The sequence below is a fragment of the Larimichthys crocea genome, unplaced genomic scaffold (genome assembly GCF_000972845.2).
Source record: "Larimichthys crocea isolate SSNF unplaced genomic scaffold, L_crocea_2.0 scaffold17655, whole genome shotgun sequence".
In the NCBI taxonomy this organism is placed as follows: Eukaryota; Metazoa; Chordata; class Actinopteri; family Sciaenidae; genus Larimichthys; species Larimichthys crocea.
The window spans coordinates 1-10,737 of record NW_020852406.1 but is presented as its reverse complement, the minus strand read 5'-3'; the positions used below and the strand labels follow the sequence as shown (position 1 = coordinate 10,737).

The 10,737-nt window shown below is 38.0% G+C and overlaps 2 pseudogenes; both read right to left on the bottom strand.

The window, feature by feature from the left end:
• Positions 1–18: 18 nt before the first annotated feature.
• On the bottom strand, positions 19–1,666 carry LOC109138810 (myosin-13-like; annotated as a pseudogene).
• A 2,670-nt stretch (positions 1,667–4,336) lies between these two features.
• LOC109140603 (myosin-1-like) lies at positions 4,337–6,206 on the bottom strand (annotated as a pseudogene).
• Between the last annotated feature and the right edge of the window lie 4,531 nt (positions 6,207–10,737).

The following is a 10,737-nucleotide window of genomic DNA, read 5'->3' as shown; positions in this document are numbered from 1 at the left end:
TATCGTTTTGGCCATTACCATAGGCCTCCAGCAGGGGATTGGCTGCAATAATCTGTGTCCTCCAGAGACCCTATAATCCAGGTTTATAACTTGACATCCAGAAATACTGGACTGGAACATCATTCCATATTCAAAAGTCTTGATTGTTATCAATTGTATATGCCCACCTTGAGGTGTCCCTTTTCTTGTCTCCACCAACTGATGTTGCAAAGTACTGGATGACACGCTTGGTGTTCACAGTCTTTCCAGCACCAGATTCTCCACTAGGTAGGAACGAGACTTTCAGAATTTGATCAAACATATCTGATTATGTTCACAAAATAAACAAATGTGAAACTTACTGATCAAGACAGACTGGTTCTCCCTATTGTTAAATAGAAAAACGAAACATTTTTTTGACTGAAATAGGAACCTCATACACTTAAAATTGTGCAGTTGTAATAATTTAAATTAACTAACTTACCAATAAGCATGAATTGAAAAGCTTGTCAGGACAGAGAAGATGTGGGTGGAGCCTCCATACGCTTCTTGCCTCTGTAGGCATTTACAACTTAGCATCGTACACTGGGGCCACTTGTAGGGGTTCACCGTGGCACAAAACAACCCAGAGTAGTCTGAAAGGGATCATAGAGATTCAACAGTTAACTCTATGTTTTCCTCCATTTAGCCATTTTAAATATTTGTCTTTTTTAAATTTAGCAGATTACTCAGCAATCTTACGTAGATCATCCATGCTGCATAACGCTCTTTAAGGTTATAACAACACAGAGGCTTCATTGAGATGGGTTCATCTGCATGTCCTCAATTTTATCGAAACTTGGGAGGGTTCATTGGAGAGACGTCATCTTCTTTAACTGTCCTCTCCTGGAACAGGACATTTGTCTCAGTGAGAATTGATCATACTGAATTTCCATTTGAGTTTGATTTAATGATACCAACCTCCTCAGTGTCCAGGACTTTGACAGTGACTTTGCCACCATCTTTCTTGACGATTGTTCCCTTTACGTACAGCTCCTTAGCATCGGTCACATAGCAGGCAGCCTTGGCATCAAAAGGTTTGCTCTGGGCCTCAAGTCTTTCCCTTCTGGCTTACGGAGGTAAATGGCAGCTTTGCCATAAACGGCCATCTCCGCGTCGGTACTCATGCTGCCGGCTTGTTTGTCTGTTGTAAAATCACAAAGGATCTCCTATTTAAGGTTGAATTTCATGTAGACACACATAACCTGAATACTGAAATTTTGCTCAACACTGAAATTTTGCAGACACTGAAGCCCTGTTGTTGTTTTGTTGCAGGGTAGTTATTCAGTCTTTGTGTCAGCTTTAGCTGGTACTGAGAATAAAATACTGCAGTGTAGTTTTGTTAAAATGAATAACTGAAGCCATTCCATGACTGACTAATAGTTTGCATATGTATTCAACAGTGATACAGAAAAATAAAACAGTTTAAGGTTTCCTTACCGACCACCTTTCTGTCAAGCGTATTCACCACCTGTTCAAAGCAGATTTAATTACATTACATTTAGAAACACAAATTAGATAAAATGTTTCTGTCAACATTTAGATGAACATAAACATGAATTGTTAAGGTAAATCATAACTTTAAACATGATTGGTCTAAAGTATAAGGACCTAGTTTTACCACCAGCTGGATCTCACAGGTCCTATCACACACTGCTGTTTGTGAAGGATCCTTATATTGAGCTAGATTACCAACACAGCCAATCTAAATATAGAATGCCATGCCAAATGTGGGAATGGAGACAACGATGTGGATATCAGATAAAACACATGATATGTTTATAAACACCAACTTGAGTCTGCTTCTCTCAGTACCGCAATCAAAGTTTATTTTGGGCATTTGGCATTTGAACACCATGTTGACAGACTATACACAAATATTAAAAGACATCAGTGTTTTCTAAATAATTAATTTAGTTTAATTGGATTAATATAATATTAATTAAAATATTTCTTTGATTGCTTAATTTCTCTACTCCAGTAATGTTATCTACAGTTTTGCAATTGTTCTTGTACTATATGCTGTATAATAATTCTATATCTAAAATATGTTTGATCATTCGATTTCAATGAAAACTGAAAATACTGATTACATTTTAGTCAGTACTTCAAGGTGTATTTTGGGCTCTTTAACATCATGTATGTTTTACAGAATGTAGGCCAATCTAAAAATAAATCAGTATTTTATTTCACTTCATTATTAATTCAGTTTATTTAGTTAAATCATCATAATAGTAATAAAAATAATAATTTCAAAATAGTGTAATTAATTAATTAAAAACATTAATTTGATTGTACAATTTTAACACCAACAAGGGTGAGTATATATCTTGGAAAGTAATATATTTCTTATCTAATAAACATCCCTAAACATTAATCAACATTTGCTTATAAGATTACTATAAAATTATTGTGTTTATTTGAGCCCTGTGTGTTATTATAATTATTAAAATATATAACATTATAATCTACAGCACTGAAAGATGAAAGATGTTCATTTTTAGTTATTAAACATTTCATTTTATTTTCTTAGGTTTTATTTTATTTTTGTTGTTTTGCCCAGAGACAGTACAGTGTGTATGACATGTAGCATGTTTGCCAGCAAGCACAAATCAGAAACAGTGTCTTTGAAGTCTGTGAATTCCAAGTGAAACAACATTTCAAATTCCTATTTAACATTTTTCTAAAAATCTCTAAATGCTGCCTCGAAATGATCATGCCTTGTAAGGACATCACCTCATCATGACTTTATTATAAAGAAGAAGAAGAGATACTTGTATTATTCCCTCGAGGGGAAATTATTTTTTTCACTCAGTTTTATGTACATTTTAACCCAAAAAAACACACACATGTTTTTTATGTACACATGGTTCACATGCAGATGTGAAGAGAGATGGTGGAGTGATGGGCAGCCACCCAGAGCAGCGTTATACAAGCAGCTGTGGGGGGTTCCAGTTACTTAGCAATGCCCAGGAGGTGAACTGGCACTTCTCCAGCTATTAGTCCACCACCATACTTTATTCTATACTGGACTTGAACCGGCCTGAGCTACTGCCGCCCAGAAAAAGAAGAAAAGGAAACCAGTCATATACTATGAAATTGTTATTATTCATTCATCACAACTTAAAAGCAGAACAAGAATGTATCAGAGACTGAACAAAACACAAATCACTGGTACACAATTAAATTAATTAAAATGAAACATGAATAATGACAAAAGTTAGTTTTTGTAAAATGTGCAGTTCTATTATGTATTCTCTTCGTTGCATTGTAGAAAACATTTATTAATATTGAAAAACCAATGGCTTGTGTCAGCTTATGTTTATTTTGCTACTCAGTGTGGTTCAGTCTTTCAGTTTCAGCAATCATCATCAATGTTAAAAATAAAAAAAATAATTGAAAGCAGGAAAACTCTCTTTCTGAATAAGTGAGTTATCCTTCTAGGCCTCTCCCCTTCTTTATCTGACAGAAGTGATCTCATATTGTCTCATATTATCATTCTCTGAAATTCTGGCATGTACTTTCTGTTCATCATTCTGTCAAACAGAGAGAATTTCTCTCTCTGACACTTTTTTCTACTCTTCACCTTCTGTAGATAAATGTATTTTGGTCAGTGCCAAAAGTCAGCACTTAATGGGATGGAATGGGAATTCTGGGCCAGTGTTTATTGAACTGTCTTAATTTTTTAAACTGTGTCTGTGCCCACAAAAAAAAGCTTTTAATCTTGAATGTATATTGACTTAATTCACCAACATACTCATGTTCATCCTAGTTTTGGAGGATTACACTGAGCTTTTCTTTTGATTCAAGCAGTTTCATCAACTTTTCATGATGGACCAAATACTGCAACCAGGGGGCGGTGTTTAGCTCAGTTGGTAGAGCATCCGCCCCAGGTACAAAGGCTCAGGCCTTGCCGTGGGAGCCTAGGGTTCGAATCTGACCTGTGGCTCTTTCATGCATGTCATTCCCATGTCTCTCTCCCCACATTCCTGTCACTCTTCAGCTGTCTCTTTCAAAATAAACCTTAAAAGGCCAAAAAAATTACAAAAAAAAAAAAAAGTGCAACAAAATCTTCTTGATAATAAAGTCACTCCCAAATGTTGTGGCTCTCCACTGTATGCCGGTGATTACACAGTGCCACATTCCTCGAATATTATGCATGGTTACACCAGACATACATTTTTGATTATTGTTGATTTTGTGGCATCTTATCTGTGTATTTAAAAACAATATGCAGCATGCTTTATGTTGTTAGAAATTATTCAAATATCACATTTACTTTCTCTTGGAGGACACAATAAAATAATACAGACAGGAGTTTGTGATAAAACACTGTTTTTTTGTGGTTTATTTCACATCATATTATATGATTAGAAACAGCCCATTTGCCAGAGTGCTTTACTCAGCTGAGTCTTTTCCCTGTAAAGAAAACAAATAATAATACATTGCAGTAGATATGCTCAGGCATCCACATCATACTCTGAATACATGTAAAGTTATTGTCTGTCATCAATACTATGGAGCTAAAAGATATTCTAAAATGTCTCTCCCAGACAATACCCTTCTTCTTGTGCTCCTCTTACTTCAGGACAAACATGGTGTGGTTGAAGAACTGTTGCAGTTTCTCATTGGTGAAGTTGATGCACAGCTGTTCCAGTGTGTACAACAACAACCACAGTATCAATTGTATACACCCACCTTTGAGGTGTCCCCCTTCTTGTGTCCACCAACTGAGATTGTTGCAAAGTACTGGATGACACCCTTGGTGTTCACAGTCTTTCCAACACCAGATTCTCCACTAGGTAGGAACAGAGACTTTTCAGAATTTGATCAACATATCTGATTATGTTCAACAAAATAAACAAATGTGAAACTTATGTGATCAAGACAGACTGGTTCTTCCTATCCGTTAAATAGAAAACAAAACATTTTTTTGACTGAAATAGAAACCTCATACACTTAAATTCTGCAGTTGTATTAACTTAATTTAACTAACTTACCAATAAGCATGAACTGAAAAGCGTTGTCAGAAACAGAGAAGATGTGGGGTGGAGCCTCCATACGCTTCTTGCCTCTGTAGGCACTTACAACTTTAGCATCGTACACTGGGAGCCACTTGTAGGGGTTCACAGTGGCACAGAACAACCCAGAGTAGGTCTGAAAGGGATCATAGAGATTCAGCAGTTAACTCTGTGTTTTCCTCCATTCAGCCATTTTAAATATTTGTCTTTTTTAATTCAGCAGATTACTCAGCAGTCTTACGTAGATCATCTATGTTGCATAACGCTCTTTAAGGTTATACAACACAGAGGCTTCATTGATATGGGTCATCATGGCCATGTCCTGAATTTTATCAAACTTGGGAGGGTTCATTGGAGAGACGTCATCTTCTTTAACTGTCCTCTCCTGGAACAGGACATTTGTCTCAGTGAGAATTGATCATATTGAATTTCCATTTGAGTTTGATTTAATGATACCAACCTCCTCAGTGTCCAGGACTTTGACAGTGACTTTGCCACCATCTTTCTTGATGATTGTTCCCTTTACGTACAGCTCCTTAGCATCAAAAGGTTTGCTCTGGGCCTCAAGTCTTTCATTCTCTGGCTTACGGAGGTAAATGGCAGCTTTGTCATAAACAGCAATCTCCGCGTCGGTACTCATGGTGCCGGCTTGTTTGTCTGTTGTAAAATCAGAAAAGATCTGCTATTTAAGGCTGAATTCCATGTAGACACACAGAAACCTGAACTTGAAATTTTGCTGAACACTGAAATTTTGCAGACACTGAAGTCCTGTTGTTGTTTTGTTGCAGGGTAGTTATTCAGTCTTTGTCAGCTTTAGCTGGTACTGAGAAAAAATACTGCAGTGTAGTTTTGTCAAAATGAATAACTGAAGCCATTCCATGACTGACCAATAGTTTGCATATGTATTCAATAGTGATAAAGAAAAAATAAAAACATTTTAAGGTTTCCTTACCTGACCCCCTTGCTGTCAAGTGTATTCACCACCTGTTCAAAGCAGATTTAATTACATTAAATTTAGAAACACAAATTAGATCAAATGTTTCTGTCAACATTTAGATTAACATAAACATGAATTGTTAAGCTAAATCACAACTTTAACTTTATTGGTCTAAAGTATAGTTTTACCACCAGCTGGATCTCACAGGTCTCCTATCACACACTGCTGTTTACTGAAGGGTTTCTTATACTGAAGTAGATTTGCTAACACAGCCAATCTAAATATAGAATGCATGCCAAATGTGGGAATGGAGACAGCGATAGTGGATATCAGATAAAACACATGATGTAATTATAACCATGACTTGAGTTCTGCTTCATCAGTACTGCAATCAGTTTATTTTGGGCATTTGAACACCATGTTTGACAGACTATACACAAATATTAAAAGACATCAGTGTTTTCTAAATTAATTAATTCAGTTTAATTGGATTAATAATAGAAAATAATAAAAAAATATCCCTTTGATTGCTTAATTTCTCCACTCCAGTAATGTTATCTACAGTTTTGCAATTGTTCTTGTACTATATGCTATGTAATAGTGTATTTGAAGTCTTTGAATTCCAAGTGAAACAACATTTCAAATTCCTATTTAACCTTTTTCCCAAAAATCTCTAAATGCTGCCTTGAAATGATCATGCCTTGTAAGGACATCACCTCATCATGACTTTATCATAAAGAAGAAAAAGAGATACTTGTATTAATCCCTCGAGAGAAAAATATTTTTTTCACTCAGTTTTATGTGCATTTTAACCCAAAAAACACACACGTTTTTTATGTACACATGGTTCACATGCAGATGTGAAGAGAGATGGTGGAGTGATGGGCAGCCACCCAGAGCAGCGTTATACAAGCAGCTGTGGGGGGTTCCAGTTACTTGGCAATGCCCAGGAGGTGAACTGGCACCTCTCCAGCTATCAGTCCACCACCATACTTTATTCCATACTGGACTTGAACCGGCCTTAGCTACTGCCGCCCAGAAAAAGATGAAAAGAAAACCAGTTATATACTATGAAATTGGACATTGTTAGATCATTCCCCACAACTTAAAGCAGAACAAGAACAGTATCTTAATGACAAACACCAAATCACTGGTACACATTAATAATCGACCCCCTTCAACGAAAAATGAATAATACCAACAAGATAAGTTTTTTGTAAATGTTGCATTCTAATTAGTTCTCAATTGGCATTGTAGAAATATTTATTACCATTGAAAAAACGTTATTGTGTCAGCTTATGTGTTTTTGCCTCCAGTATGGTTCAGTCTTTCAGTTTCAGCATTGTGCAATATAAAATCAGCATAATAAAGCATTATCATCAATGTTACAAATGAAATTAAATAATTAAATAGCAGGAAAAACTCTTATAATGTAATAGTGAGGTTCTCCTTCTAGGCCTCTCCTTCTGTATTGAGAAGAAGTGATCTCATATGTTCATATTCATCATTCTCTGAAAGCTTTTGGCATGTACTTTCTTTCCTATTCATGTAAAAACAGAAGAGAATTCTTGGTTTCGCTTCTCATTTCACATATTCTATCTTCAAACATTTCCTGTCACTCTAAGCTGTCTCTATAAATTAAAGTTTGAAAAGCCCCAAAAACAAAAAATTCATAAAAAAAAAAAAAGTTCAGAATAAAATCTCTACTTGATAACTAACAGTCACTCCCAAAGGTTGTAGCTCTCCCACACTATGCTGGGATACACCAGTGCCGCTACCTCACATATTCGCCTGGTACACCAGGCATACCATTTTTGGTATTGTTGATTTGTTGTAACCTGTGTATTTAAAACAATATGCAGCTGTTTCAGGTTGTCAGAACATGTATTCAGATATCAACATTTCTCTTCTTTGGAGGACACAATGACATAATACAGACAGGTTTGTGTAAAAAATGTTTATGTGGTTTATTTCACATCATATTTATATGATGGGAAACCAGCCCATTTGGCCAGAGTGCTTTAATCAGCTGCGTCTTTTTCCCTGTAAAGAAAACAACTAATAATAATACATTGCGTAGATATGCTCCAGGCTGTCCACATCATACTCTGAAATACTGTAATTATTGCTTGTCATCAATTTTATGGAGCTTATAAAGAATATTCTAAAATGGTCCGCTGCCTGCTGGATGTGTATAGTTTCATACCTTGCCAAGTCGCGCTCTTTGCCTTCATTTGTTGACTTGGGACTCGAGCAATGTTCAAGCACGCGCCCTCAGCCTCCTCCAGCTCATGCTGGACCTTCCGCAATTGGAGAGACTGAACGTTCCCGGTCCTCCTGAACGCAACACACACAAAAGATGGAAAAATGCTTTTATACTGAAAAAAAGCTTGCGAAAGGGTCTACATTTAAAAAATAAACAAATGAACATTCAAGTTCCCTTTGTATAAAACGATCTTTTGTCTTCCAACAAAGCGTCCTCAGCCTGCCTCTTGTAAGGCCGTCACCTTGAGCTGCAACTTGTCAACCAAGTCTGAGCCTGGTAACGTGTTTTCTTACTCCTCAGCTGTGTGAGAGAAAATAGACTTGGTCTTTTAAATACTGTAACTGTTAAAATAATGTCTTGATTTATACTGACATAATGCAAGTGTATTGTAGTGACCTGAGGGGAGCTCTTTAACTCTCCTCTCATATTTGGCGGACAAACCCTTAAGCATCTGCCTCCACGGCTCTGCCCATCCTCAACTCTGCTCCAACTCAACGCCACCGTTCACAACAAAACAGAAAATGTATGAAATATTTGGAATCTGAATCTTATGATTAATTTTACTACTAATATTGACTAATGGCAAGTCTAAATAAAATTGTCCTCACCGCTTCGACTCAGTGTTTTGGACGCCTGCTTCTTGCCACCTTTCATGGCCAGATTCTCGGCCCCATCCAGGCGGTGGCTGCAAGGTCCTTCAACCAGCAAACCTCAGGTTCTTCTTCCTTCTCTTCGCCAGGTGAGAACTAGTAGCCTGCCCTCCTTCTTCGCTCCTCAGCCACCGAGCGCCTAGGGAACAACTAAGATGATTGAGAAACATTGGAAAAAACACACTTCAACGGTGGAGTAAAAGTAAAAACAAAGAAAGTTAAACCTACTCATGTGGCCTTATGGCTCTCTCCTCAGTAACATGTCCTTGCCTTCCTGAACAGTGTCATCAACTTCACCCTGAAATCTGGAACCAAGTCGCCTCAAGCGTCCCTTCTTGGTGTTCATGAGGCTTGTGTTTTTCAAAGTAAAAAGATTTGGTCATTTAACGTCTCACATGCCTGATTTTCTGAATGCCTGAATTAAAAAAACTTGAACAGATTTAATTTTTTATGTATAAAGTGAATGATTGTCTTGGTAATTTGCTTCACCTGAGAGGGGCAGAAGCTCCAACAAGCTCACTGGCATCCCCAGACTCCTGTTCACAAACTTTGCGGCTTCTCTACTTCTTTCAAGAGCACTTCTCAGTTTCCTCAATTTCCAGCTGTCAAGCCCTCCTGCGTCCACCATAGCAGCTGTTCCTTGAGTCATCCTGGGCTCTGACACATCATCAAGTATGCAGTTTTGAGCCAATCCTGATGAAAACATATCAGCAAAATTATTCAAAATTCAACTGCCAAAAGCCATGTGCCGCTTGACCATAGAGTCCATTTGTGCAATCTTGATGTTACCAATACCTTGAGCTGTGCCTGCAACATTCCGCAGCTGCTTACTGGGACTCAGCCGCCTGGCGATTGGCCATGGCTCAACGGAAATTCCATCTCAATTCAGGTCTCCCTCCCAGATTCTTCTTTGATTCTCAGGGCATACGTGTTCTTGCTTCCTGACCAGAATCCAGAGGCTGCTGCAAATGTGGTCCCAATCACCCTATGGCGTTGTCCTTTGCATCTGCTCCATCTTTCAATCTTTCTCTGTGCAGCTTCTCCTGTCCACACCACCCTTAATCTGGTTGAGCTCCAGGCGTGGACACGCCAAGGATTGTAGACGCTACATGTTACAGATGTTCCCTAATAATGTCAAAAATTAAAATATTCATTGTCTCCTTCAGACCTTTGTCATAATATATTTGTCTCATGGGTTTCAGAAGAATATTTGCACGAAACGAGATTTACCCGCCCTGCTTCAAGAGCTGTCTGGGATCTCAGACTTTCTCTGTCTCCACCTGCTTCTTGGCCTTCTTCCGTTTCATGGATACTCTTGCAGTCTCACCAATTCGTTCAGTCAGGTCGGAGATCTCCTCTGCAGAGAAAATGGTGTTTTAACGTGGTCAGCCTTAGAAATGTAAAATAGCTAACACTTCATTCAACAAATACAAATGTATTGAAATGCAGAGCTTTCACAGAAAGGGGTCAGAACTTCACGCTTGGCGAGGTTCTTGTGTTCACGCTTCCACTGGTTCTCAAGGTGATGCCAAGGCTCCTCCTAATAAGAAGTTGCTCATCTGACAGCTCAGTGCCAAGAAACGAGACCTCCTTCGGACGCTCCTCAAGCGCTGCCTACCCTCCTTCAGACCTTCTGTTTCCACTCTGCCAAGACCTAAAATTTCACAGGGGGGGGACAATACAGATAACGAACTAGTTTATTTTATTCAATTTTTTTTTTTTGATTTGATCTCATGTTGTACACAAAGTAAAGGGGGAGATGTTGGGCGGCGGGCGGCTTGTCGAAGTTTCCTTCTGTTTCTTGTCAGATTGGCAAAAAGCCAGTCCATGGGCTCTCTCCCATCA